We start from the raw sequence: 9,816 nt of genomic DNA on the forward strand, positions 1-9,816 counted from the left end.
AGAGGACATAAACCATATAAATTTGATTCACCAAAGTTTGGTGAATTGTCAGTCAGCCAGAAGATATTTGAGAACTTGATGTTTGATGCAGTGAAGACAGGGTAAATTCAAAAAAATACGGAGCCGTGTAAAAAGACAATAAATGCATGTTGTGCTAAATAGTTCCTGCTCCATGTATGCATAGTGAATGTGGCTGCAACTTACGAACTAATTAGACTAAAGCAGTTTAGTTCAAGCTATTCTCGAAGATGCAACATCTCACTGGCTTTGGGTGCACAAAATAATGGGATAAATGTACAGCCATATAGTTCCCAATATTAGGAATAGAACTCTGATATGAAAAGAATTTAAAGTCTTAGTAAACTAACCTTCAAAAGCTGTGAGATGAAAAACCCCAGAGCAAATTCTAATTTCTATTCAACCAAGGTATGTTTTACAATTAGTAAGGAAATAAGGAAATAAAAGAGCTGCATTTTCCAATATTGGACAAGTCTGAGGCAATTCAATCAAAGGTCCAACAGAGAAAAATCATGCAAAGTAATGGAGGTTGTTCTTGCCAAGAAACTGCAGTCCTTTATTTTAAATTGAACTATCTATGGACTGAACAATCCCTGCAGCTTCTAAGAGACGTAATCCCCTAGGTAATGAAAATGGTCTAAAATAAAAAGAATTTTCTGACATTGCAAACATTTCTGCTATGGAAGCAAAAGGAATAATTTTGCTGATGGAAAAGTTATACCCATTATTGTTAGTTATATAGTGTTTTGCTTTGAGTTCCTGATAAAAATATAAATCTGTTTTGCTTCTGTGCTTCAGATGTAAAAATAAACTCATACAATTTACCCAATCAGCCAGCTTCTTAGAATCAATGGAAGATCTTCTTTATCAGAAGTTCCCCCGAGGTGGATAATAAAATGTCTCACTGTATGTGGTCAAGACAGGTACATTCCATTGATTACTCCCTCCTTGCTTGTGAAGCTACTGTATTATGCCAAACTCAGTGCTAGTGTAACCATGTAATGAAAATTTTAAGAAGTTGAGACTCAGTCCAAATTATGTTACAGTTATAAGTTCTCCTCGCTTGAATTAATGTCAGATTTCTTACCTTAATTTCTGTGTGAACTAAGGTCAGACAACCAACATTAAATGCGCATATTGAAGAATGATGATGATTAAGAATGCAACAGAGTTTTCTACTGTAAAATGTATGGTTAAATAAATGAAAACCGACTGTGAAATAAATGTCCTTATATGTCCATAATTCAATTGATATTGTAAAAGGGAATATGACACTTACTTGAGAATAAGGAGAAATTTTGGGGAATTGGGATTTAATAGATAAAGGCCACCAATGACAAATACCATGGTCAATCTGACTCAAGATACTGAAATCCTAGTCCTTCGCTTTTCTTTCTAAATTTCATTTTGGTGAAAGAACATTATTGCGGTATTGAAAGTATTAGTTTTGAAGCAATGGCATCCAGTCTGAACAATGACATAGTTTAGTAACAGCATATGCAGAAAGTAGTTATGTGAGCAGAGTGTAATTCTAGAAAAAATTTGCAACTAGTACTTATTTTTATCTTTTTTGTACCAACTTTACCAGAAATTTGAATAGAAAAAAAAGCAGCATATGCTTGAGGTTTTTCACTTTCTGCAGTCATAAGTTTTTAAAAGTATAAAACTCTTAATTTGAGAATCTTAAAATGAGGTCTGATATGAGCTTACAGTAAAGAGTAGTTTTGAAAAGATAATAGGAAAAACAAACTATTTCCACTGGTTGGGAGCTCACAAGCCAATGGGTTTGTATTTCACACTGTCACCAAAGTTTGGATTTCTAATGCAACATTATTACAACATAATATTATTTGAAAGTTAACATATATAATTGGTGAAAAAACATAAAAGTTTATAGGGAAAGAGAGCAGATTGGGCTGAAATGTAAAACACTTTCAGGGCTAATGGGTAAAATGTTTCCTGCAGCACCCCCAAGTAAATGAGGATCTAAACCTCCTCCAGATCTTCGAAGGCAGTTGCAATGTAATGAATGGCATTCCAAGATGAACCACACCTTATTGTTACTGGTGGATAGGCTTTTGGCTATTTTTATATTAAAATTAAGAAAACTATCATCTGTTGAATGTGCTTTAGGCTTTGAAATAAAAGTAGGAATTTGTCTTTACCTGTCAGTGTTATGCATATGCATCAGTTTTTCATGCAAAATAGCAAACAAAAATATACTTCTTCTATTGTGTTATCTTTTCTCTTATTGTGCTGAAAAATCAGTGTTGCAATTTACCACAGCTTGCTATCAATTTCTTAAAAATTGTGTCAGAAAAATGAAGTGATGTCCAACTACCTCCAAGACTCCATGGCCAATGTGCAAGTTGGTTCTTCACCTTCCATATTGTAAATGATGACAGATTACATTAAAAATGCTAAATAAACTTTATAGTCCTGATTGCTGTGGAGGATCAGTGAGCTTAGTTAATTGGATGGCTGGTTTACAATTCAGAGTAATGTCAACAGCACAAGTTAAACTCCTGTATTAGTTGAAGTCACCATCAAAGTCCCACATTTTTAACCCCACCCTCCACTTGAGGTACAGTGATCCTCAGGTCAAACTCACCACCAGTTGTGGCTCTCTAATAAGCAAATTGACCTGTGTAACTTTATCTTTTATTGTCCTGGTTATGGTTCTAAACATATGATGCCCATTTCTGATAATGTTGCCCTACGATCTCACGGCTTTAAACCTGGAACAAAGGAATAATCCATAGAACAATGGCTCCATGTCAATGAACAAGAGATATTCTTTGAATGCACAAACTGAAGGTTTTTGTTCTCTTCTATACATGCAATCCCTGAGTCTTTCAGATTTTCATAATTTGATACAATTCTGACATGGGTTGCACGGTGGCTCAGTGGTTAGTACTGCTGCCTCACAGCACCATGGTCCTGGGTTCAATCCCAACCTCAGGGCGACCCTGTGGAGTTTGCACATTCTCTCCATGTCTGCGTGGATTTCCTCGAGGTGCTCTGGTTTCCTCCAAAAATGTGTTAGCGCAATTGCCCAGTATCCAGGGATGTGCAGGCTAGGTGGGTTAGCCATGGAATATGTGGGGTTACAGGGATTTAGTTACAGAGTGGGTCTGGATATTCTTCGGAGTGTCGGTGTGGATTCAATGGGCTGAATGGCCTGTTTCCACACTCTAGGGTTTCTATGATGGGAAGAGGTGAATCAATTCAGAAGAACCAGCATGGATTTGTGAAGGGGAAAATCAAGTCTAACTTGCTGGTATTTGTCTGAAGAGACAAGAAAGGGCTGTTGAGGGAAAGGTTGATGATGTAGTGTACATCAGCTTCCAAAAAGTTTTGACACAATGCCAGACTACAGACTTGTGAGGAAAGTTATAGATCTTTGAATAAAAGGGACAGTACTAACATGGATTTTTAAAAAAAACTGTGATAGGAAACAGAGGGTATGGCTAATGAGTATTTTTTGGGCTAGAAGAAAGTTTTGACTGGAGTTCCCAAGGGATCAATATTGCTTTTACTGATATACCTATAGATAAGTGATCTAGAACTTGATGAGTAGACGGTGGTTTTGAAATTTGCAGATGACACAAAATTTAGGAGAATTATAAACTGTCAGTAGGACAATGGTGAATTTCAAAGTGATATTGAGACATTAGTGGAGTCGGCAGATAGGTGGCAGATGAAGTCCAATGTGTTGAGGAGTGAGGTAAAGCACTTTGGTACATTACCTCAGACAGAGACAGTATAAAGGATTATATTCTAAATGGTGTGCAGGAACAGAGAGATCCAGGCATGACTGACATAAATCACAGATATAATTTAGCGGGCAGATGATGACTCAGTGGTTAGCAATCCTGCCTCACAGTGCCAGGTTCAATCCTAGCTTTGGGTGATTGTCTGTATGGAGTTTGCACATTTTCCCTGTGTCTTTGAGGACTTCCACCAGGTGCTCTGGTTTCTTCTCACAATCCATGATGTGCAGGTTAGATGGATTGGCCATGGTCAATGCACGGATAGGGTGGGGATGCCTGTGTCTGGGTGGGATGCTGTTCAAAGGGTTGGTGCACAGTTAATGGGCCAAATGGCCTCTTTCCGCACATAGAAGATAGGAGCAGCAGAAGGCCTATTCATCGTGATCATGGCTGATCGTCCAACTCAATAGCCTAATCCTGCTTTCTCCCCATAACCTTCAGTCCCATTCATCCCAAGTGCTATATCTATTTGCTTCTTGAATACGTTCAATATTTTGACATTAACTACTTCCTGTGCTAATGAATTCCACAGGCTTACAACTCTTAGGGTAAAAAAATGTCTCATCTCCATCCAAAATGGTCTACCTGGAATCTTCAGGCTATGACCCCTGGTTCTGGACACACCCAGCATTGGGAACATCCTCCTTGCATCTACTCTGTCTAGTCCTGTTAGAATTTTATAAGTGTCCATGAGATCCCTGCAGGGATTTGATGATTAAAGGTGCATGACGAGTAGACAGAGCTAAGGATCAAGCAGACAATATCCTAGACTTCTTAAATAGTGAGAAAGTGTACAAGAGCAGGGAGGTTATGATGACATTAGATAAAACACTGGTTAGATCTCAGCTGGAGTACTGTGAACAGGTCTGGGTTCCAAGCTACAGGAAGGATGTGAATACATTGGACAGAGTGCATGAGGGATGTACAATGAGATACCTCAGTTATGAGGGAGGAAATGAGAACTGCAGATGCTGGAGATCAGAGTCAAAAAGTGTGGTGCTGGAAAAACACAGTCAGTCAGGCAGCATCCGAGCAGCAGGAGAGTTGGTGTTTCAAGCACAAGAGCTTATGCTTGAAATGTCAACTCTCCTGCTGCTCGAATGCTGCCTGACCAGTTGTGCTTTTCCAGCACCACACCTTTTGACTACATCAGTTATGAGGAAAGATTGAAGAAGCTGTAATTGTTTTCCTTGGAACTCAGATACAAGGGGAGATTTGATGGAAGTTTGGAAGTACAGTGTCAAGTGAGGCATTGGATGCTTGCTTCTGTTTAAACAACGTGCAAGGTTACAGGGAAAAGGCAGCACATTAGCAATAGAAATTCTCAGATAGCCAAAGCAGATATGACTGGATCGAATGATTTCTTCTGTGATTTTGTGGCTCAAACCCACTTCCGATCACTTTGGAACACCTGCGAAGAAATGACACATTTAAAGGAAAGTTTGAAACAGACAGACCTGAGGGATTAGGCCCCCTGAAGTTCTGATGATGCTTGTTGAAGTAAAAAGAAGCACATAAGATCCTTGGCTTTATGGAAGAAACTGCAGAATATTAGAACACAAGAAGTGATGGTAAACCATTATTAAACTGCTGAGGCCTGAGCTAGAATACTGTGCCCAATTTCAGACAACACATCTTTGGAAAGATGTGAAGGTTTGGTGAAGTAACAAAAGAAAGTCCAGACTGGGATGAGAGAGTCCAGTTATGGGAAGAAGGTCCATATTTATCCTAAAACAGAAATGGTTAAGGAGATATTGATAAAGGTATATAAAATGTCAGGCTTTTAAAAATTCATTCAGGGGCACTGTTGAATCAACCGTAACGTCCATTTCTAAATGTTCCATAGAATGTGGTAGTGAGATGCCTTCTTGAATTGCTGCAGTCAATGTGGCATAGGTACATGCAGAATCTAGTTAGGGAGGGAGTTTAAGGATATTGACCCAGTGACAGTGAAACGATGATGACAGTTCCAAGTCAGCATGGTGTGTGCCTCGGAAGTAACCTGAAGGTGGTGATATTTCCATACATTTGCTGCTCTTGTCCTTCTGGGTAATAGAGATTTTGGGATTGGAAGGTGCCGCTGAAAGAGCTTTGGTGAACTGTTGCTCAGGACTCAGATTTAAGAAAACAAGTAAAAAACAATCCCGGGGATGGTTGAGATTTCTTTCAATACAGGGTTCTGTTAATTTGGAATAGCTAAAATTATGATGGAAGCAGATTGAATCATAAATTTGACCTGGGAATTGGAGTTGAGATTAGCCATGATCTTTTTAAATGACACAGCAATGCTGAGGGGATGAATGGCTTACTCTTGCTTCTAGCTCCTATTTGAAATGTACGTATTTTGACTTCCTGCTATTACCAAGTGAATAGATGAACAGAAAAGCAACTGTCCAAATTGCTCACTGCAATTATCCTGTGCTTGGGTCTTTTGGAGTGTGGAATCTTTACCACAAAGGGCTGTTGAGGCTGGGTCATCTTGCATATTCTAAACTAACATAGACAGATTTTTCACCAGTGCAGCAATCAAGGGTAACAGGGAAAAGGCAGTGGAGTTGAGGATTATCAGATCAGCCATGATCTCATTGAATGGTGGAGTGGACTCGATGGGCTGAATGGCCTACTTCTACTCCTTTGTCTTATGGTCATATATATACCTGAAAAGGAGAAAGTTACAAGACTATGAAGAAACACCAAGTGGATCATAAGAAACAGACAGCTCTTCAAAGATTATTCTTCACTGAGACACAATGGGTTAACTGACCTCCCTTTGAGCCCAATGTGGAAGATGATCACCACTTTTGCACAGGAGAAATCAGCAGCTATTCAGTTCAGCAGAAAACATGCTTCCTCACTACTTTGTCTAACAACATTATTTATGATGAACAAGTATATAGTTTAAAACACAGAACCCCAGCCCACCAGTCCTCATAATAAATAAAACTGTATGAATCAAAATTCCATTAGGATATCAGCATTACTTAGTTATAGTTTCTGAAACATTCCCCAACATGGAAATTTCCAGCATTATTAGACCTAAGCAACTGATTTTATTTGTAAATAGAGTTATGTCTAAAAAGATGTGTCAAGATTTGATAATTAAAGGAGTGTTAGGTATCATCAGGATGTACACGTTCCACTGAGGATTAACCAGCCTGTAGCACAGTCACAACCATAATTATCACCAGGAATCAAATTCCTAAAATACAGAGTTTCACTTGTAAATCTGTATTAGAAGGAAGACGTCGACTCAACGTTTGGCAAGATTCTTAATGTTTGGGATTTCGTTTATGGAAAAAGGGAATACAAGCAGCTAACGCCTTTTAACAAACGCAATCTCAAATCTGAATATGAATGATTCTGAATGTTAATCTGGATCGCAGAATCTTGTGGCGCGGGCGGCGGCCATTCGGCCCATCGTGTGTCTGCTCCAGGTTAGCAACAGAAACGGGGTAGGTTATGTGTGTTAACCATCCGTAATTTTGAAACAATTGCGAGCTACCGTTGGATTGTCAAATTTAATTTGCGATTCTCACACAATGCTACATTGAGATCTCGTCTGAAAACCTGCTAAAAAGCCAAACCAGCCGCAGCCAGCGCCAAAGTGTTCAACAATCTGACATGTCAGCGGGGATGATACAAAAGCGGGATTGGCCACTCGAGATGGCGGTTTGTGGCTTTAAAGCAGAATGCTGTAACTTTATATTTCCAGCTGGCGTCTTATTTAACCAAAATAAAAAGAGTCAGTATTCAAAATATCCAGAAAGATAATGCCGTTATTTCAGATGAATTTCATTTTTGCCTCAGCGACCTCTCTAGAGAGGAATCAAACACATTGCTCTCCAATGCCTATCAAACTGTCCCCATGAAATCAATAGCGACTCAAAGTAGACATCCCACCTCCGCATTACACCAGCTGCCTGGTAAATCATTTCATGGGCATTGGGTCAGTGTACAGAATTAAAATGAAATACAAAGCACACACACAGGCAGGTGTCAGATTGAGATACTCAATAATTCCTGTTGCATCACTCTGACACAACCAGGGGTGAGTCATTTTATTCAATAAACCGGCTACAAGATTGACTGCTCCCCACAGTCACGGGATGCTGAAAGATGAGAGTGTGGCTGGATGAGGATCATCGCGTCCTTCAGCAGCCTCCCCCACCCCTGACAGCAAGTTTTATCTCCCCATCACAACCTCTTCTACATCTGCACACACTACAACACCCCCATCATTCTCAACAAGGGCTGGGTTCCATCCTCTCAACCCCGCGTCTGCCCACAGAAATACGGTCAGTACTGGAGAGTTATTTCATTGACAACAATATTCCCTCTATCCATCAAATATGAAGCGAGAGGAAGCCAACGTGAAACCATTATCCATTAAACTCGACAGGTGTGGGTCGAACAAACTGACAGGAGGGGCGTGTGGGGAGGAGGGTCGCAGGACACACTTTAAGCGACCTTGGAATGAAACTTGTCAATACAGACTGCAGCAGATTAAATGCAGCGCACACTGCAGCACCACGCAGCGTTATCGTGCATTGCATATAAAGAAATAAACTCCTGTGCAGTCTGGTGGGTTTGTGTTGACATTGACATGCGAGCACTTCCATGTGTGTCGATGTATTTGTGGGTGTTTGCATTGGTGCCTGCTTGTATCTGAATGTCTGTGTGTATATATTATTGTATGTGCGGCACATACAGACGCAGTGGGCCGAGCAGACACAACCCGCGAGATGAAATTTGCATACAAGCCTAAACATACGCAAATCCCATCCTCTCTCAGACAGCCGCCATCCAACCAACTCCGCCAAGTTACCAACCAAATAAAATCAAAGAACTGATTTCGCCGATCTCTGTTCCGCCCCCGTCTACAACACCGTTTGCTTTTTGCAATGTAATTAGTGCAGGGCTGCAGCACCGTGAATGAAATGCTCCCGAGCTAAGCGTATTATTTTCTTCACAATTCTCAAACGCACGACCTATTCCAATAGATTTACCCTACCTTCACTGGAACATATCCAAATTACAAATCGTTCTAAATTGGAATTACATTACAAATTACAATCGTTTTATTTTAAAACAAAGGTAAATACAATTTGTGGCGATGACTTGTAATGCTGCGCATCATCTTACCTTCTCACAACGCAAGTGGAATGAGTGAAGGCTCTGTGTTGGCTTTGCTGAGGGACTGGAGAAGTGGCTTTCACATGATGAGAGACTTGAATGTTTCTAACAGAGAGCCACACCTTCACTGAACACCCACCCTCCAGTGACGAACGTCAATAACACAAGCTGTTCACTTAAAGGGATTTTCTCGGTCGACTTCCAATAAGGTTACACCTCCCCCCGATTTCCAATTTCGTGATAAAAAAAGATTTTGTTTTATTTTATGCAGTTTACACCTCCCCCAGATTAGTATTGTTCAGATCGAAGATTTACCCAAGGGCCAAAAACCTGGACCGGATTAAGATTGCATTGTGGCAATGTACAGAGTGCCTCATTATACTTTGGGTGATATATCAGGCTCTATTCATCCTCCAAAAACAGTTCAGCCGGGCATAAGGTCGCACCTTTCCCTTCAATCTCAGTAAAGCTCTTTAATTTAACCTACTAATTATCTATATAGTACTTGGCCAAACAGTTTGAAGACTTCAAACTCAAAGGGGCGTTGACGCACAAATTGAGAAAAAGGATTCTGCATTTTCCAATAACCGATGCAATGTCTTTGATTGCTATCGCGAACAGTGAGAAACGGCATGAAAATGATCGGGCAGCATCACGGTCACACTAATGTTATTGATCCGGCTTCCCGTTTGCAGACCTGTTCTTGGTGCTCTATCTTCGCCCGTACTTCAGTTATTAAAACTCACAGATGTTCAGTTTTCTACTGCAGTCAGATTTGCAATTAAAGTCCCGGAGCACTGCGGCAGCGATAGAGATTGTAACACTTTGCTCAAAGTCTCATTCTGACGAAGCCGAGGCGTTTTTTGCCCGATTGGTCGATATGTCGTGCAGT

At 40.2% G+C, this 9,816-nt stretch overlaps 1 protein-coding gene across 2 annotated transcripts in view; it reads right to left on the minus strand.

Annotated features, from left to right (window-relative positions):
* slc6a15 (solute carrier family 6 member 15) overlaps nt 1-9,279 on the minus strand; it is a 43,953-nt gene extending 34,674 nt beyond the window's left edge. For both annotated transcript variants that reach the window (XM_072551634.1, XM_072551635.1), the window contains exon 1: nt 8,934-9,279. The gene's annotated coding sequence lies outside the window, so the exon portion shown is untranslated. The remainder of the gene's footprint in view (nt 1-8,933) is intronic.
* Between the last annotated feature and the right edge of the window lie 537 nt (nt 9,280-9,816).

The sequence above is a fragment of the Chiloscyllium punctatum genome, chromosome 32 (genome assembly GCF_047496795.1).
Source record: "Chiloscyllium punctatum isolate Juve2018m chromosome 32, sChiPun1.3, whole genome shotgun sequence".
NCBI lineage: Eukaryota > Metazoa > Chordata > Chondrichthyes > Orectolobiformes > Hemiscylliidae > Chiloscyllium > Chiloscyllium punctatum.